This window comes from Macrobrachium nipponense, chromosome 47 (assembly GCF_015104395.2).
Source record: "Macrobrachium nipponense isolate FS-2020 chromosome 47, ASM1510439v2, whole genome shotgun sequence".
NCBI classification, from domain to species: domain Eukaryota; kingdom Metazoa; phylum Arthropoda; class Malacostraca; order Decapoda; family Palaemonidae; genus Macrobrachium; species Macrobrachium nipponense.
In genome coordinates, this window is record NC_087222.1 from 17,468,815 (window position 1) to 17,486,039 (window position 17,225).

Below are 17,225 nucleotides of genomic sequence, written 5' to 3' on the forward strand. Positions count from 1 at the left end.
TCAATTTATGTAAATAGATTGTAATGTATTATACAATATTATAAATTGTAAGAAATTGTAGATGTATATTTTCTAAAATAAAAGTAAAAAAAAAAAACTATTCCAATGCAGTATTTGAATTCTAATCATAAACAGGATTGCAAATTACAATATGTCTATTAAAATCATTGCAAATTATTCCATAAACTAAAGAAGTGGAATTTTAACATTTGCTGTTCTCTAATCTCTCTCTTATTGGTTATTCATCTCTGAGTTTCTTCTCTCAAAGTGAGATGCTTCCTCTGTTGGATCTCTTGACTCGCAGCATCCATCTTCCCCAACCAACCCTCTCGGTTAAAAGGCCCTGTCAGCCCTGTCTGAGAGCCAGTGTTGTCAATAGCAATATTGTACTTTGTACGTTGTCTGGAAGTTATTATGGCACTCATTCTGGTGTCAATGGAAAGCGGAATACATATACTTTATTCTGTTATACTCAAAAGAAGCACATAAGCAAAATTCATAATGATAGGATGAGTTAAAATCGTCACAAAAATAACCAGTCAGAGTATCTGAAGCTACTTTCTGGCTACTTTCCGTATGATGCACGATCATGTTTGTAACCTGACCAAATCCTTTATATGAAAAATCATGTAATCAATATTTTCAATTTAATGAAATTAGATTTGCTTGATAGACCACAATACACCAATTTAATTTTCTTTAAAAACGCTGCTCTCCTAACGCTTTCCTTTTGCGTCTGAAATGATCTAAAAAAAAGGAGCATCATCACAAACCCATTGCAAATAAAATCTTAGACAAAAGTGGTCTACAGAATCTTGCAACTCCAAAGTGGGAGATGACTAAGATCTCTATATCTCCCAGATGTAGCATTCTACATCGTGGCCTTCACATTATTATTATTATTATTATTATTATTATTATTATTATTATTATTATTATAAGTTGTGGTACTAGAAGTATTATCATGTGACATCACTCAAGCAGAGCAACAACAACAAAAATTGGTATATTTGGTAGGCAATATCCTACCCTCTGCCCACCAACATAAAGCTGAAAATTCCTTAAACATTACCTCCCAAACTCCAATTAATGACATTGCAAGCTTGAAATTATGTGCAATATATCACAGGTAGCTTTCATAAACGCAATATATTCCATGAACAGATGATAGACTCATTCTTATTTGTATTATTAATTTTTTTCAAATAAAAAATGTGAACCTCACACGAGAGGAGACCATTTGATAGTTCGGAAACTATCATTTCCCCATTAATTTGCCTGTGCCTCGTTTTCCCCCAAGTATCGAATAGCCTCAGGTGACGTCTGCAAAATCGTTACTTGAAACTGGATTGAACCGGATTTTATTTTAGAATCGTGGACTACATATGCCATCTATTGACTGCCCAAAGCAAGAAACTGTTGTGCTTTTGATAACGATGCGAGATAAAAATTGCCGAATAAGAGATTGTAATCACTGCATAAAAAAGTAAAGTATATATTCAATTATTTATGCCTATTGATGCCTAACAATATAGTATTTGAAGCCAAATGCCTGGAATTGTACGAGAGAATTCACGAATAGGGTTCTCGTAACACATTCACAGCCCTGGATTGTTAGCCAGAGAAAACCTAGAATTACCAATGAAAATTGACTATTCCACATGTTATTATAGTCTAAATTTTGGTAAAACTGGGGGTACCTTATAGAGAGAAGAATCTGTATTATTAATCTTAGCTTTAACCTCGGCAAAACCTCATATAAATGATATTTTCTTTCGGTTGGTACTTTTAATTTTTTCAAGGGTTTGTATGTCTGTCTACAGGGTTACAGGGCAGACCTACAGGATGTCAGCACTGCGAATCCTCTTAACTTTTCTACCGGCTAAAATATTCCAGAAAATAATCACTGGGTGCGTTCTAATAGCAAATTAGATTATGCATTTCATTAGAGCATAAATTTCCATATCTTAACGTATTTCATTTTGAAGATAGTGGTCAGTATATAAGAGTTTTACAAAACTAATAACCTAAAAGGACGATTATTTGTCCTTCGAGATTCTCGAAGATAATACAGATTAGATTATTTCCTAGGTCTGTCATGAGCTCCGAATATTCTTTATATTGACATCATATAAAGAAAAACAATAATAAATATGCCAGGAACTACTGAAAATGATAGTGAAACTGATATGGGTCACAGGATTACCAAGTGCAAATGCATTTTTGTCTTTTTCTGCAGGGAGAAACTGGGTGTAATTCTTATACAAATTAATGGGAATTACATCTGTGCATGATATATATAATTCCATTTTAATTATTCATATTCTCAGGGCTGCTTCTCGATTTCCTACCGTATCTTGGAATTTTAAGATTGGTAATTCTGAGTAACAAATTCCAACGTAATTCAACCTCGATTTTCGAATTCACACGAATTTTAGCAAACCCGAGACATACTTTGAACCAAAAATAATTAATTTTATTGAATATATCTCCAAAATAGCAAATTTTCGATTAAAACAATATTTAAAGGATGATGTTTATTACAGATAGTCCTTGATGCGTCATGAATCCCAACTTTAGAGACGTTTAAAAGAGAGAATTTTCAACCTATTCTATGTCACTTGCTCATTTTTGGATCGAAAATATTAAAGCATTCCTTACGGGAATCAGTTAACTTTTTTAATTCATTCATTTTCGGAATTAATAGTTCGTCATTTGCCCTTGATTGAGTGTTAAAGCCCCTGATAATGTTGGCAAGCCTGCTTCCTCTCCGAACAAGGAGCAGCCATTGATTGTCACCAGGGCATATGCTCCATTATCGTCTGCTAAACGGAATGCAGACGACACACAACGGAGGTTCTTTTGCGACGGAAAATTTTCTCCGTCGCCCATACTTTTGTGTATAAAAAGCTGTAAAGTACTTATTTAATAAAACTATGTATAATTAGATAAATGTTTTTTATTGCTCCTTTTGCTTGGAAAGCAAAATATAGTTCATTTTATGAAAACTTTTGACGTGGAAGAAGTTTGAAACAAGTCTAACCCAGCTTCCACGGAGTGTCAACAAGGAGCTCAGTTACTGTTTAGTTACACGCCAGTTAAGAGACAGTTACATATTAACTTCCAGTTGAGAAGAGGTGAGTTTTCCATCATTGATATTATAGAAATAGTTGATTGGAGAATGGTAATTTCATTCGTGGGAGAATAGTCGAATTGACTAGTTCGTTTGTTTCTTACTTTTTGTCCCCATTTCTGGTGTTCGTTTATGGACGGAAAGTAAACTGAATGATTGCCGTTTGTTAATATTAAATGTAAATTCTTAACTTTCCCCTTTTTGTATTCTAATTGAATCAATTAATTTAATGTTAAATGTATTCCTTATAAGGAAACAGTTTTGCTTTCCCATCTTTATATTTCAAAGCTGTTCGAGAGTTTCGGACAAAGCGAAAGAAATGGAGTTGTTGACTGTTTTTGATCCGACAAGGAGAGTAGTCTTGTCTTTTTGGTACCTGTCGGACAGAAGAACGGGTGTTCTTTTTTTCTGCCGATAAAAGTGAATTAATTAATGAATCAAAATTCGAAGCCAAGAAGAAATTGTTCTGGATAATGGTGCAGGTAAGTTGAAGTATAAAGACTTGCCTTAAAATTGATTTGAGTTAGATAATTCTAACAATATCGTGCCAGTACGAAAATGTGCTTATTTGCATAACAGTGTTGTTATTCTAATTAAATACATTACTTGTGTTAGCGTATTATATAATTCCATTTTCTTTTTCTTTTTTTTATTAAAAAATGGTTTAGGGGTAAACTAAAGTGAGGTCAGTATCAAGTTACAATATCGGTGAAATAGGTGCTTTGTAATTGTATTTTTTAAATGTGTATCGCATTGTATTTACCTTTGTTCAAGTGCGGCAGCTAAAACTCTACCTCAATCCTGTGAGGACTTAATTCATAATGTGTATAACTTGTTTTGTCAAAAGAAAATATGAATTAAAACAATATCAGTTATTTTATGAATTGAAGCCCTCAAAATGCTTCAGCCTTGTGCTACTAGGTGGTTATCTCCTTAGAAAAAGCAGTAGATAGAGTAAAACGGCACTGGGGGCCACCAACTTTATTTTGACAAAATCTGGTTTGAGGAAAATTTAACATCGGTGTAGGAAATTCAAAGAATGTTGCATGACAAATACATTTTTGTATATCTAACTTTCCTTCAATATGTATTGCCAAAACTTAACGGTATAAATGTCATATTTCAGTCACAAGGCCCAACCATTTATCTCCTAAACCTTAAGATTTGTGAAGTGTATACATTTTTTTTTAAACTACTTCTGTTATTCATAGGCAATAGCGAAGGTTGTTAGTTTGAATGATATAGATCCATCAAACACCTCCAATCACAAACCAATAAACCAAATTTACCTTGGGATGGCTATGATTGACTTGTTCAGTAAGCCTCAGTATCAGGAGGGTGATACAATATCCATAATGAGAAATAGGTGCAGAATTTTCCTCATCGAGGCATGCATACAAATTAGGAAACGGTTTGACTTAAACTGCAAACTCTGGAAATCTGTGTCCTACTTACATCCAAAGAATATCTTGGACAACAGCCCAAGATGATCTAATAAAAGAAGTTCCAAGTATTGCTAACAATTATGATATTCAAAAGCTTTGATTTATTTGAAGGACAGCTACAAAATGAACGAAAAATTTGAGCCAAGAAAGGAAATGCTAATGTGTGTAAAAAAAAATAGTTGTTTTAGAATTAAGAGTTATAGCTTATAAATTGTTGTTCTAATATTGCATATGAGTGTGGTTTTGTTATTAGACTATCTGCATGTTGTATATTGTTATTTAATAAATTGTAAATTGCTTTAAATTTTAGTTTTTATTAAATCAGTGAATACATTAGGGTCTGCTAGAATTCTATGTCTAGAACCGTTTTTTTTTTTATTTCAGAAACAAGCAAAGAAAACTGACGAAGAATTGGAAACGGAGCTTTGTCCAGCGCTGATTGTCACCAGAACAAAGAACTCCGTCACTTTCTTCAAAACATTTTACGTTCCTCAAAACGTCCCCTTATTATGGTTCAGTTTTAGAGATATATAGAACTTCCTTTATCATAGTTATCATATATATATATTGATAGAGGATTTATTCGAGGTCTTGCTAAAACAATATATGGAAGTTTCGTCTTCAAACGACCACACTTCTCCAAAGACTGTCATAGCATTCAATACATGTCTTTGGTTTACAATCTTGTTAAAACATTACATGATAAAGAATACGATCTTATATTTAGTATTCCTAGCACGTAATGCCCTTTATTTAGTACTACTAGCAAGTAGAAACCTTCTTTGTATTACTAGTAAGACCTTTCGTCAGGTAATGAAAGTGATTTTATTTGATTTATGAAATTTAGGAGCGAGGCAGACGAGATTACTAGAGTTTACCACTAAACTGTTTTCTACGTTTTCTGTTCAAGTAGAAAAATTGTCTTCATAGAAAATGGTATTCCAGGATATTTGGATACTTAGAAAAATTAGCTCTCTCTCTCTCTCTCTCTCTCTCTCTCTCTCTCTCTCTCTCTCTCTCTCTCTCTCTCTCTCTCTCTCTCTCTCTCTCTCTCTCTCTCTCTCTCTCTCTCTCTCTCTCTCTCTTAGTTATAGCAATCCTTTCCGCCCTATCTCGAAGAGAAAAAGGAACAGATGCTTCCAGAATCCACTACAGGAATTAAGGAACAATCATTCTACAGCAATTAAAAGCCGAAAAGAGCCGTTATAAGGAAGAGGCGAAAATAGCGGAGACGTAGGACTACTACTACTTTAATTTACGTGCTTGAAGCATAGAGGGTATATACCTGAAGTTGCGATCTCTATACCAGTATTTTTCCACGATAAAGAACTCCACCTCAAGGCCTCAGCTTCCCTCCACTCTCACCCAGTGGCGGCAGAAATGCGATGGTTCTAACTTTCACAAAATGTTTTGGGTGAATTTATTATTTCACTCCTTTTTCTGCATTGAAAACCATTTCATTAAAGTTGTGCCTTTTTATTTATTAATTTGTTGCAATTGTCGCGTAGTGGAAAAGTTGAAATTAAACTGTAAAAATCACCAATTGGCGGGGCTATGAAAGCTGATGCACGCACACGATCTCGTGGTTACTGGCTGATCTAGGAGCAAGAGCCCGTGCTAGCACAAGGCTGGCTTAATCTTCAACAACAACAAACATGATCTCTCTTAAGTTACAGGCTGCTCTAGGAGCAATTAAGAGTCCGTGCCAGCACAAGGCTGGCTTAATCTTCAACAACAACGATCTATTTCTCTTTACTCTTTCTTCTTCCTAGCTTAAACCCATTTTTATATGGGGTCGCCATTGCGAATGAGTCGTCTCCATCGATTTCTGTCTTGTGCCTCGTTCTCATTTATACCTTTCAATTCCATATCTTCCCTTACACAATCACGCCATCTCTTTCTTGGTCTTCCCTTCTTCCTTCTACCCCGCACTTCCATTTCCATCGTATGTCTTCCAACATGACGTTCCTCCCTTCGTAATAGGTGTCCATACCATCGAAGCCTTCCTTCCTGTATTTTCTTCGATATTTCAGCTACCTTAGTCGATCCTCTTATATACTCATTTCTAATCCTATCTTCCCTTGTTACTCCCGACATCCATCTCAACATTCTCATTTCTGCTACACCCATCTTCTTCTCCTCTGTTTTCCTCATACTTCCTGTTTCTGTTCTATATAACATTGCTGGTCTGACCACCGTCCTATGGAACTTTCCTTTCAATTTCAGAGGGACCTTCTTGTCACAGAGTACCCCTGATGCATACCTCCAGTTATTCCATCCTGCCTGAATTCGATGTCTCACCTCTTGGTCCATGCTTCCACTATCCTCTAATACGGACCCTAAGTACTTGAACATCTGTACTTTCTTTATTTCTTCCCGACCCAATCTTATGCTACTTCCACCGTCCTCAGTAATACTAGAACACATATATTCGGTTTTTTATTTGCTTATTCTCATTCCTCTCTCCTCAAGTGCTGCTCTCCACCTCTCCAACCTCCCCTCCAACTCCTCCTTCCCCTCTGAACACAACACAATGTCATCAGCGTATAATATGCACCATGGCACTACTTCTCTAACATCCCTGGTCATTACATCCATCACGATGTTGAAGATGAATGGGCTAAGTGCTAACCCCTGGTGTAATCCAACTCCTATCTCAAATCCATCCGTCTCTCCAACACTACTCCTCACTCTAGTATACACATTCCTGTACATCTGAATAATTCTGACATACTTTTCCGGCACCATCTTCTCCCATCAAACATCTCCATGTTTCTTGCCTTGGCACTCTGTCATAGGCCTTTTCAAGGTCTATGAATACCAGATGCAGGTCTCGTTGTTTTTCTCTGAATTTCTCCATTAGCTGCCTTATGCAAAATATTCCATCCGTTGTGCCGCTTCCCTTCATAAATCCTAACTGTTTCTTCCCTATTCTAACTTCCTCTCTCAGCCTGCTATCTATTATTCTTTCCAAAATCTTCAACGTGTGAGACATTAGTTTAATGTCTCTATAATTACTGCATTCCTGGACATCACCTTCACCTTTAAATATAGGTATCAATATGCTTTCCCGCCATTCTTCTGGTATCTTTTCCTGTTCGAATATTTTTACCATCAGATCATACAAGATGTCTACCCCTTCCTCTCCTAAGGCTTTCCAAACTTCGACTGGGATTAAGTCAGGTCCTGTTGCCTTCCCATTCCTCATTCTTTTTAAGGCTCGTATCACTTCATCCCTAGATATCCCCATTACCATTCCCATGTTTACTTGTCCATCCTCTCTTACAAGTCTTTCATTTTCTTCATTTAGCAGTTGTTCGAAATACTCTTTCCATCTTTTCAGGATGTCTTCTTCCTTTTTTATGACCGTACCATTCCTATCTTTCATTTGCTTAATATGGGCGATGTCCTTTGATTTTTTTATTTCTTACTTTTGACAGTTTGAGCATCTTACTCAACCCTATTTCTCTTTACTAAAGTCCATTAATCTAGCAGGACGTGGTAGTAAGTAGGGTATGAGGACCACCAAACTGAATATGTTTCCACCATGCGACCGTAACTGTGAGTAACCATTGAATGTATTTTTCTAGTTTGGACCTTTGTTTAAAACAAAATTCGTATCAGTGATCTCATGTAAATAATTGTGTAGCAATGAGAGCAGGTTATTTTTTTTAAATAGAATTGTAAACTTATCACCATAGTTCTTTTGTCCTTCTGTAGGGGGCTGGGAACGTTTTTTGTAAATCTATTGCCCCCTAACCCTAAATCCGTCCCTAACTAGTCGCCAAAGAAAATTCGCGTCAGTACTTATCATCATTTATTTTAAATGCCTCCTAATTAAATAAATTATCTATATTTTTTTTATTCTTATTTTTTTTTCATTCTCCAATGATTACATCTAACTTTTCTCTTTTCATCAATCAGGTTTGAATCAAAACATCAAATTCAACAGGAACCACGAACGAGAGGTCCTTAGGAGACGACGCCCAAAACGTAAATAAACCGCCATTACCTGCATCCATTATTTGGCCTAATAATTACCATTGAATTATCCAGTTCATTAGTAAATTATCTAAATTTTTAGTTGTATTCCAAACGATTGCTTACAATTGTCCACCAATTGACTTATTAGAATGAATGAAAACAAACAAAACCACTTCTAAACCAGAACCACAAACATACACTGTCAAATGGAAGACACCCAAAATGTCAACAAACCTACGCCATTTAGGGTTCACTAACATAACTTCTATTCAACGTCTTTTATCTTCTAGGTATACTAATTGCTGTCTTAATCACCGAGACAGTTCATAATTAATCGTAATAATTGATAAATTACAAAGGTAACTGAATGAAGAGTGCAGGGGGTGTCTTGGGCTTAGAGCACTCAATCAATCAATCAGTCATTAGCCTAAGTACCAAGTATGGGATGGACGGCCTTTGCTTTGGTGAGTTATAGATGTTTATAGGTTGTATCACTAACTACAAGAGTCATGTTAGTACTCCTAGGTTACCCTAAAGACCTTACCCTTCTATGGGGTCTTAACTTAAGACTGTCTAAATGCTGAGAGTGTCTGGTTCAATAATACTGTATGATTTATTAATGATTTCACGGAAAGTTTAGGTACAGCAATTTAATCTATAACCCTACAGCCTAGGCTAGGCTATAGCATTATGTCCTAGTTTACTTTTTCAGTTGGTCAAACGGCGAGAGTGGAGAGGATCAGTACCGTCCCTACATAGGGTAAAACACCGCGTGGACTGGCCCAACTCACAGACTATCAAGGCTGGCCACCCTCCGAAAAAGTACTTTTAACGTGTCCTGACACCGGAGATGGTCATCAGTCACGAGTTGTTGGTGAGAGAAGGAGCTAAAGACCTCCACTCTCCTTTCGAAGTAAGTATTTTCTCCAAAGTTAGAAATTAAGGCCATATATTAACATATAAACAGAGAGTAATGATAAGGGTGGCCAACGCAGTGCAAACCTCACCAAAACAGTTCCGAAATTTTTACTTACAACTCGAAATATTTAGAAGATTGACGCCATCTCGATGTTTGCAGAGTTGCTTCACAACAATCGTACACCTGAACTCTTACCACGGCGTTTTGCGCTCTGCAGTTGTTTATCAGTGTTGTCAATTGGTATGTGTTTACCCTCGAAACTGGGTATAAGACTTGCACAAAACCGGGGAAATAAGTGAAATTAGCGTATCTATTTGTAGTATATATACATAGGGTAAAAAATCACGAACGATCCACCATCATCACGCTGGATGGGTCTTATTCACTCGATATTTAATTGGTGAAACAAGAATACAATTACAACTCTAAGCAAACCATTCAAAAGATTGAAGTTTCGTTAACATAATGTGATATATGAAAGCCCCATACGAACTAAAATAAGCATGTGACGCTCTTCGTAAAATATGTTTTCAAGGCAGTTTTGAAATCCAATATGGCGGCTATCATGTGGATGGACGGGTCTGTTCACGGATGGACACCATCTTTTCCAGCCTTCCCAGGGCTCATTTGAACAATGTTAGCATATATATGTAACGTTTATTGATCTTACTCAAGATTGCAGTTGTAATCAGCACAATAAAACAACATTTTGTTGCCTATATTAGTGAAAGTGTGAAACTTGTTATTCCCGGGGTCATGGTTTGAATTGAATTTATTTTTACCTTGTAATCGGTGGTTTTTATCCTTACTGCCATCACAACTGAAACTCCACAGTGCTTATTTGATTGTAATTATACACATTTTGGTCTTAATTCACTCCACATGGTACTTGAACCACGTTGCTGTTCCTGGTTCCTAAGTACTCTGCAAACACAGTTACGAGAAGCAGGGAAGTACTGGGTCTTTGGTTCGGCATACGCTTTTATTAACTTTTTAATGAATTTCGCTTCGAAATTTCGAAGAAAATATTAAGTGAAACTACCGAAATTATTGGTAGACACTCACATAGTTTACAAGAATGGGAATTATTAATATTTATTCATTATTACATGTAATAAAGGTTACAACTTTATTGAGGAAATATTAAACTCTAATTTCCTACTTTAGGAAGTCAGAAAAGCATATAACTAGATACGCTTACTTTAGAAGCTTTAATAGCGTTTGTGCTAACGAGCAGTTAGAGTATTAGCAGTACTAGTAGTTGTTGCATCCTCATCACCTTCTTACTCCATAGAAACTACAAATTTATATATGCAAATTTGAAGATAATGGATGTAGCTCAAAATGCGAGCTCTTAAAAGGTAAGAAGTGAATATAGTGTTCCCCATTGAAGTGGAGGGTGCGTCTGATCGGCTCTGTCTCGCTCCCAGGTCTAGACCTCTTCCAAACTCACAAGCCCAGAGGAGAAGGAATGTTGAAAGCCGCACAGAGGTTTCAGAGAATCCCCACCGATCAGGCGTCCCCTCGGCAGACTCTGTAGAACGTCCCAGACTGCCAAGTTCGCCATTGGAAAGGCGTCCTAAAATAGTGGAGGGTGCGTTCCGATCGGCTCTGTCTCGCTCTCAGGCCTAGACCTCTTCCAAGCTCACAACCCCAGAGGAGAAGGAATGTCGAAAGCCTTAAGGAGGTTTCAGAGAATCCGCACCGGTCGGGCGTCCCCTCAGCAGGATCTGTAGTAGCGTCCCAGACTACCAAGGATAGCCGTTGGAAAGGCATCCTAAAACAGTGTTTTTTCGTCATCCGAGTCTTCATCAAAAGGAAAGTGGAGTTCTGACAAGCTGTCGAGACCTTCTAAAAGATTGTGGAAATCGCCAGCTTGGGATTCTAGCCCGGAAAGTTTTCCGGAAGACTATCCACCTGAGAAGAAGAAGAAAGACATTTATTCATTAAATCCTCCTTCCCCTAGATCGAATACGGAGAAAGAAGACGACGCTACGAAGATCCTAGGAGAAAGTCAACAGTAGATATCTTCATTAATAGAAGTTTTGAAGAAGGATCCTCCCAGGAGAAAGGATCGCTTCCTTCCCGTTAAGAAATCCCGTCCGATAGAAGTCTTTGACAGCTCGGACGAGGCGGCCAGGCGCAAATCGCCAACAAGGCAAGAGGATTCTAAAGAGGCACCTGAAGCGGCTGAAATGAGGCACAAAGTGCCTGAAACGAGACGCAAAGAGCCTGAGGCGCCTGAAACGAGGCGCAAAGCGCTGAGGCGCCTGAAACGAGGCGCAAAGCTCCTGAAGCGCCTGAAATAAGCTGAAGCGTCTGAACTGAGGCGCAAAGCACCTGAAGCGCCTGAAATGAGGCGCAAAGCGCCTTAAGCGCCTGAAACTCCTGAAGCGTCTGAAATGAGGCGCAAAGCACCTGAAACGAGGCGCAAAGCGCCTGAAGCGCCTGAGATGAGGCGCAAAGCGCCTGAAGCTATAAACCAGGATCTTCATCGGAGATGGAGTTAGAGCCAGATTCTGCAAAAGGTGAAAGACATTCGAGGCCTTCTCCTGATAAGGACGGGAGTTGTCGCACAGGCAGCCGTCGCCCTTCTCAGGATAGTCTTAATGCAAGTAAAGGCAAGAGCAAGATCGGCTTTTTTCCTGGCGGGGACTCAAGATGTCGCACAGGCGGCCGTAGCCCTTGTCAGGTTAGAATCGGTACTGCTAAAAGCTCTTCACCTTACGAAAGGAGGCGCTCTCCTCCGGTTGTTCATTCTTCTCCCAACTTGATGGACAGGAAATGGAAGATAGATTGAAATTGGAAGCCAATAAGGGAGCAGGTCTCTCAGTTTATAAGACCTTAGCGACCTTTTTTATTGAAAAAATTAGTTTATTACTAATAAGACGATATTAAAATCTTCCCCCTTCTAAAATAATGCAACCAACCATTTACAGAAAGAGTGGCAATTGTTTGCAAATTGAACAAGATTCGTACGAGCTCTCATTCATTGATTAGAGGCTCTCCCAGATAATAGAGGCGTAGAATACGGTCTTATATCCAAGAGAATAAAAATTTGAGGGATTCTCTTCGATCCTAGGGTTTTCATTGCGATCTCTTTCGACTAATACTAATTCGTGTTTATTGACAAAAAGAACGAAGAGGGCAAGATTTCCATTCTCTCTCTGCATCGGAAAGGAAAGAATGTAGTAAGAAGATTTAAAGTATACGACTACTGAATGACAAGTCATATACGCATAACATAGTTGCCTTTCTGGTTCGCTACGGAATTATCTATATCCTTACAGGAATTTCCTAGTAAGGAATTCGCTTAAAAGGTTTGTTACGACAATACCTAGTCAGCTTCGGTATTTAACAAAGGTTATTTGGCTTAAATATGCATTATTGAGAGCTTCCTTATGCTCGAGAATAATTTTGTTATATTCCTTCATTGAATGGAATAACTGGCAACTCAGGAAGAAGACCGTGAGTCAGCGAAGGAGACGACTGTAATTGTAAGCCAATACAGTACCATCCAGTTCTCGGTCATGAGCGGTTGGTTACATCTCTCTCTCCTACGGGATCGAATGGTTAACCGTATATTCCCCCTACAATCATGGACTTAGCCACGAATTGAGGGGATTTATAGGCAAACATGAATAACATGGTATTCGTTTTGCTAAGGAGTTTTCAATAAAAAGATCACTTATAACCTTGCGGTAATGTTTACCGCAATGTATCAGAATTATATGAATGAGACTACAAATAAATTTAACGCAGTAGAGCTATATATATTAATTGATGCTCTCATGCTTACAGAAGCAAAATATTGGACTCGCTAACTTTTCGATATAGCGAGTTATTAATCGAAGGGTTCAGTAGCCTCTCTGACAGCAGGCTCAGTAACGGCACGGTTAGTTCCTGATTTCGTTCCCCGTCTATCTTGAAGGGGGCTCGATCCCAAGGAGGGGCGAAAGGACTTAAATCAATTAAGCCATTTCCACAGCTCTCTCATATTTCAAGAAGTATTGAGAATCTCTTTTTTCGCGTTAACAAGAGCGAATCGTATATCTAATCTTAGTTGGAAAGAGAGTTGTGGAAACCTGCGAGATGTCTTCGTCATAGATCTCTTCACAAGATGGAAGACGAACATGCTGCTTCTATACTGCTTCCTTATTCTCGAACCAAGAAAAGTAGCAATATATTCCATTTTTTAGTTTAAAAAGGGGAATAAACTTTAGTCTTTTTTCCCCTAGATTATACATTCTTAGTGGATATTAAGATAAATGGGCGTCAAAGGAAGAGAGAATGATACTTTATGCCTCATTTTGGTCTTAGAGAGATTAGATTCACAGAGGTCACGTTCTTCTCACAGCATGTTTTAGAAGTCTGTTCCAAGAAAGTTTGGATTTTCGATCATCATCTATTATAAATAGACCTTAACAACCTCTCCACTCTGAAGACTGACCAGAAGTGGACATGAATGAGAGGATTTTTCAAGGTGAATGACAATAGTCATGGCCAGGACATAGACTTGCTGCAGATCGTGTTTGATGGAAGAGGAAACTGTCCTCTTCCGATACCTTTGTGAACCACATATAGGTTTTTTCTTCCTTTTCAGAGGGAAGAATCACCTTTGTATATATCTGCTATCAAAGAGCGCAGTAAAAGGCTATACTCTGTCTATACAAGGAGAATTAGAGATAGCAGAGGATTAAGATGTTTGGGATCTTATACGATACCTCAATACGACAAGAGTAGGATATCATGTACTTTGAATGGGATCTTTTGTGGCCTCAGATTCCGTGTTCCTACAAGATGGAACTGCTCCTCATCAAACTTCTTTGAGAAATTTTATGAGGGAATTCTTTGTTTTCTCTTGGCCCTTAACTACCAAGAAGACAAGTGATTTTTTTTGTGCATTGGAATCTCGCATCAGATTCAATGGAGACTCGGCAATGGGATCTTGCCAGCATAGTATGTCTGGCAAAAGAACTAAAACCCTCTATTCCTGACTCAAAGCTTTCAGATAGAAGTTTCGTTGCCCTACATAAGAAATGGTTTAAACGTTTTGCTTACAAAGTCTTTTGGATGCGATGAGGGCTCGAAATGCTTCCCAGAAGGTATTCAGAGGGATACAATGAAGAGCTAAAAATCAGGAATCCTCCCAATTTAAGCCCGGAGTCTCCTTCGACTTCCAAGCCCCTTCCCTTCCTTCGGACAAGGATAGGGAAGATTCTGCAACGAGGAACTTCATCAACAAGTAAGATGAGATCTCATTAGCAATGGAAGGATTCAAGAAGGATCCTCCTCGGAGGAAGACTCTTATCTCTCGAACTGTTAGATGTCCTATCTTCTAATGGATGTAGTTTACTACAATCACCTCCCCTTGCCGGAGAGGCCAAAAGCTCAAAGTGGAAGAATTTCTTCCACCTTTCTCCAGTCTCCTGATAAACTATTGTGGAGGTTCAGGACTTTCGGACAATGTAGCGCCAACCAGGCGCCAAATGTCAAAACAAGCGTAAAAAACGCCAGAGGTAGACAGTTTCAAGGAACACTGTCATTGTCTGATGAAGAGAAAAAGGGGGCCTCCAACCTAGCGCAGATGCGCTAGAGGCGAACAAATCGGACAGATAAGAGTGTCCGATGTGGGCATCGCCAGACATCCTCGAGACTCTACCAAGCTCGAAGCTCCAGCAAGTGGAGAGGAGTCAGCCAGGCGCCAAATAGTGCCAGTCTGGAGTCAGGCGCGAAGCTACTTCCAGGGGCGAGGCGCCAGCCATGAGTCAGGCGGAAAGCGCCTTCCAGGAGCTAGGCGCCAACCAAGCGTCAGGCAGGCGCGAGGCGCCAGCCAGGCGCGAGGCTCCAGCCAGGCGTGAGGCGCCAGCCAGACACCAGCCAGGCTCTAGGCTTCATCCAGAAGAGATCCATTTCAAAGAAAGCCCTGGTCTTCCTTGAAACAAGTGTGATCGCTAAAGCACTTCATGAGTAACTTGATGATTCCTTCAAACAGCTGAGAATTAAAAGCGCATGAAGTGCGAGCTTTTATGAATTCTTGTTCTTTCCATAACAATATGTCATAAAGACATATTAGCTGTCACTTACCGGAGATGCAACTCTGTGTTGACTTTCCATTACACGAAGGAGGTCAAGTTGACCTACGAGAGATCCTTCTCTCTTGGTTATACGTGTCTACGGATACGTTGCTGGGATAGGGAGCCGACACTGATCCTTAACTAAGTGAGTTAATTTTTATTTAACATAGTGTTTTTTTCTTTGGGTTGTTTGAAAGGAGTTTGGGGATAGCTCTTTTCAAACTAAGCACAAACCCTCGTGTTAGGATCAGGTGATCGGGATCGGTGTTGTGCTCCTTAATTATGCCACTAGGCATAGGTGTATTGTCATGTAAGTGGATAAGACCCCATTGACAAATGACCATCAGATTATGTCGAGTAAGTGGATAAGACCCCATTGACAGATCTACAAGAACTCTTAGCCATAGGTCAAATCCTCGCTGAGGCTCTTGAGACGAAGCAGACTACTAGCAATAGCTAGGAAGTCGGTCCTTCGTCTAAACACATAGGAACCAAGGTTTTATTTATTTATTACCTACAACGAATGTTGTTTACCTGTCTAATCAGTAATTAGCTGTCTCTTACCCTCCGCCAAAGGTGCCAATCAGCTAAGTATATATCTGACAGGGAAGTTGAATGTATGAAAATGATATTGTTATTGTACAATAAAGTTTCATACATACTTACCTGGCAGATATATACGATTGAATGGCCCACCCAGCCTCCCCTCAGGAGACAGGTGGAAGAGAAAATCTGGTTCTAGAAGGTAATGGTTCCTATTCCTGCCACCCAGCGGCGGGACGGTAGATCACCTGACCTACCTACCTGTAGCGTGTGCCGCGAAATTCGAATTTCTGTCGGGGACGACGGAGTCTAAAGCTAAGTATATATCTGCCAGGTAAGTATGTATGAAACTTTATTGTACAATAACAATATCATTTTAATTCATGTCTATTACCCCTTTTTTGCAATCAAATTACCCCGAAAAATTACAGATATTTCTAAAGTAGATACAATCCAATATTTCTAACCTTGTCGTACATCTGGCTGCCGAAAACCATAGCGGAGCAGACTACGGATAAGTGGATTATAATTTTTTTTTTTTTTTTGCTAGCACTTTTCATTGATTTAAGTCTATATTAGTATTTTGATTTTTTTTAAATAACTTTATGCCAGAAATAAATGTAACCTTTAATGTTTGCATGCTAAGAATGGCAAAATCATCGTTGCCACATTAGTGGAGCTTCACATGCGCGCCGATGCATTATTATAAACTGTTTCCATGAATTCTAGTTGTCATAGTAATGCAATAATGATAAAATTGCTTTAATATTTATGTATATATACTTTTAATACGTAGGCTGATTTCATCAATTTCCAAGTCTCTCTCATACTCCACCATAGCGGGCTATGATCCATGTTAGTGAGCAATTTTAGATTTCATTTACCAGAGAATTTGAGTAGCAGAGTTCTTCACGATCTTCTCAGATCTTTAAAGATTGAACGTCCGATCGTTCTGCTTCGGGCCCAAATGAGATTTAGTAGAAGTTTTGAAACTGTTAAGTTTGCAAGCCTTTGAGCCTCTTGAGAACTTGTCCTTACGAGAGCTTACCAAAAAAGTGTTGTTTCTTGTAGCCCTGGCTACTGCTAAAAGTTTTTGGGAGATTCAAGTCATCTCTAGATCAGTT

At 38.6% G+C, this 17,225-nt stretch overlaps 1 protein-coding gene and 1 pseudogene across 2 annotated transcripts in view; one reads left to right on the forward strand and one right to left on the reverse strand.

Annotated features, from left to right (window-relative positions):
* Positions 1–17,225, reverse strand: part of LOC135204737 (zinc finger protein OZF-like) — a 500,203-nt pseudogene that overhangs the window by 416,544 nt on the left and 66,434 nt on the right.
* Positions 8,780–17,225, forward strand: part of LOC135204464 (gastrula zinc finger protein XlCGF8.2DB-like) — a 22,538-nt gene continuing 14,092 nt past the window's right edge. The window contains exon 1 of one of the 2 annotated variants that reach the window (XM_064234652.1): positions 8,780–8,852. The gene's annotated coding sequence lies outside the window, so the exon portion shown is untranslated. Of the gene's footprint in view, positions 9,027–17,225 lie in introns of both variants that reach the window. The other variant, XM_064234651.1, reaches the window with a different exon arrangement.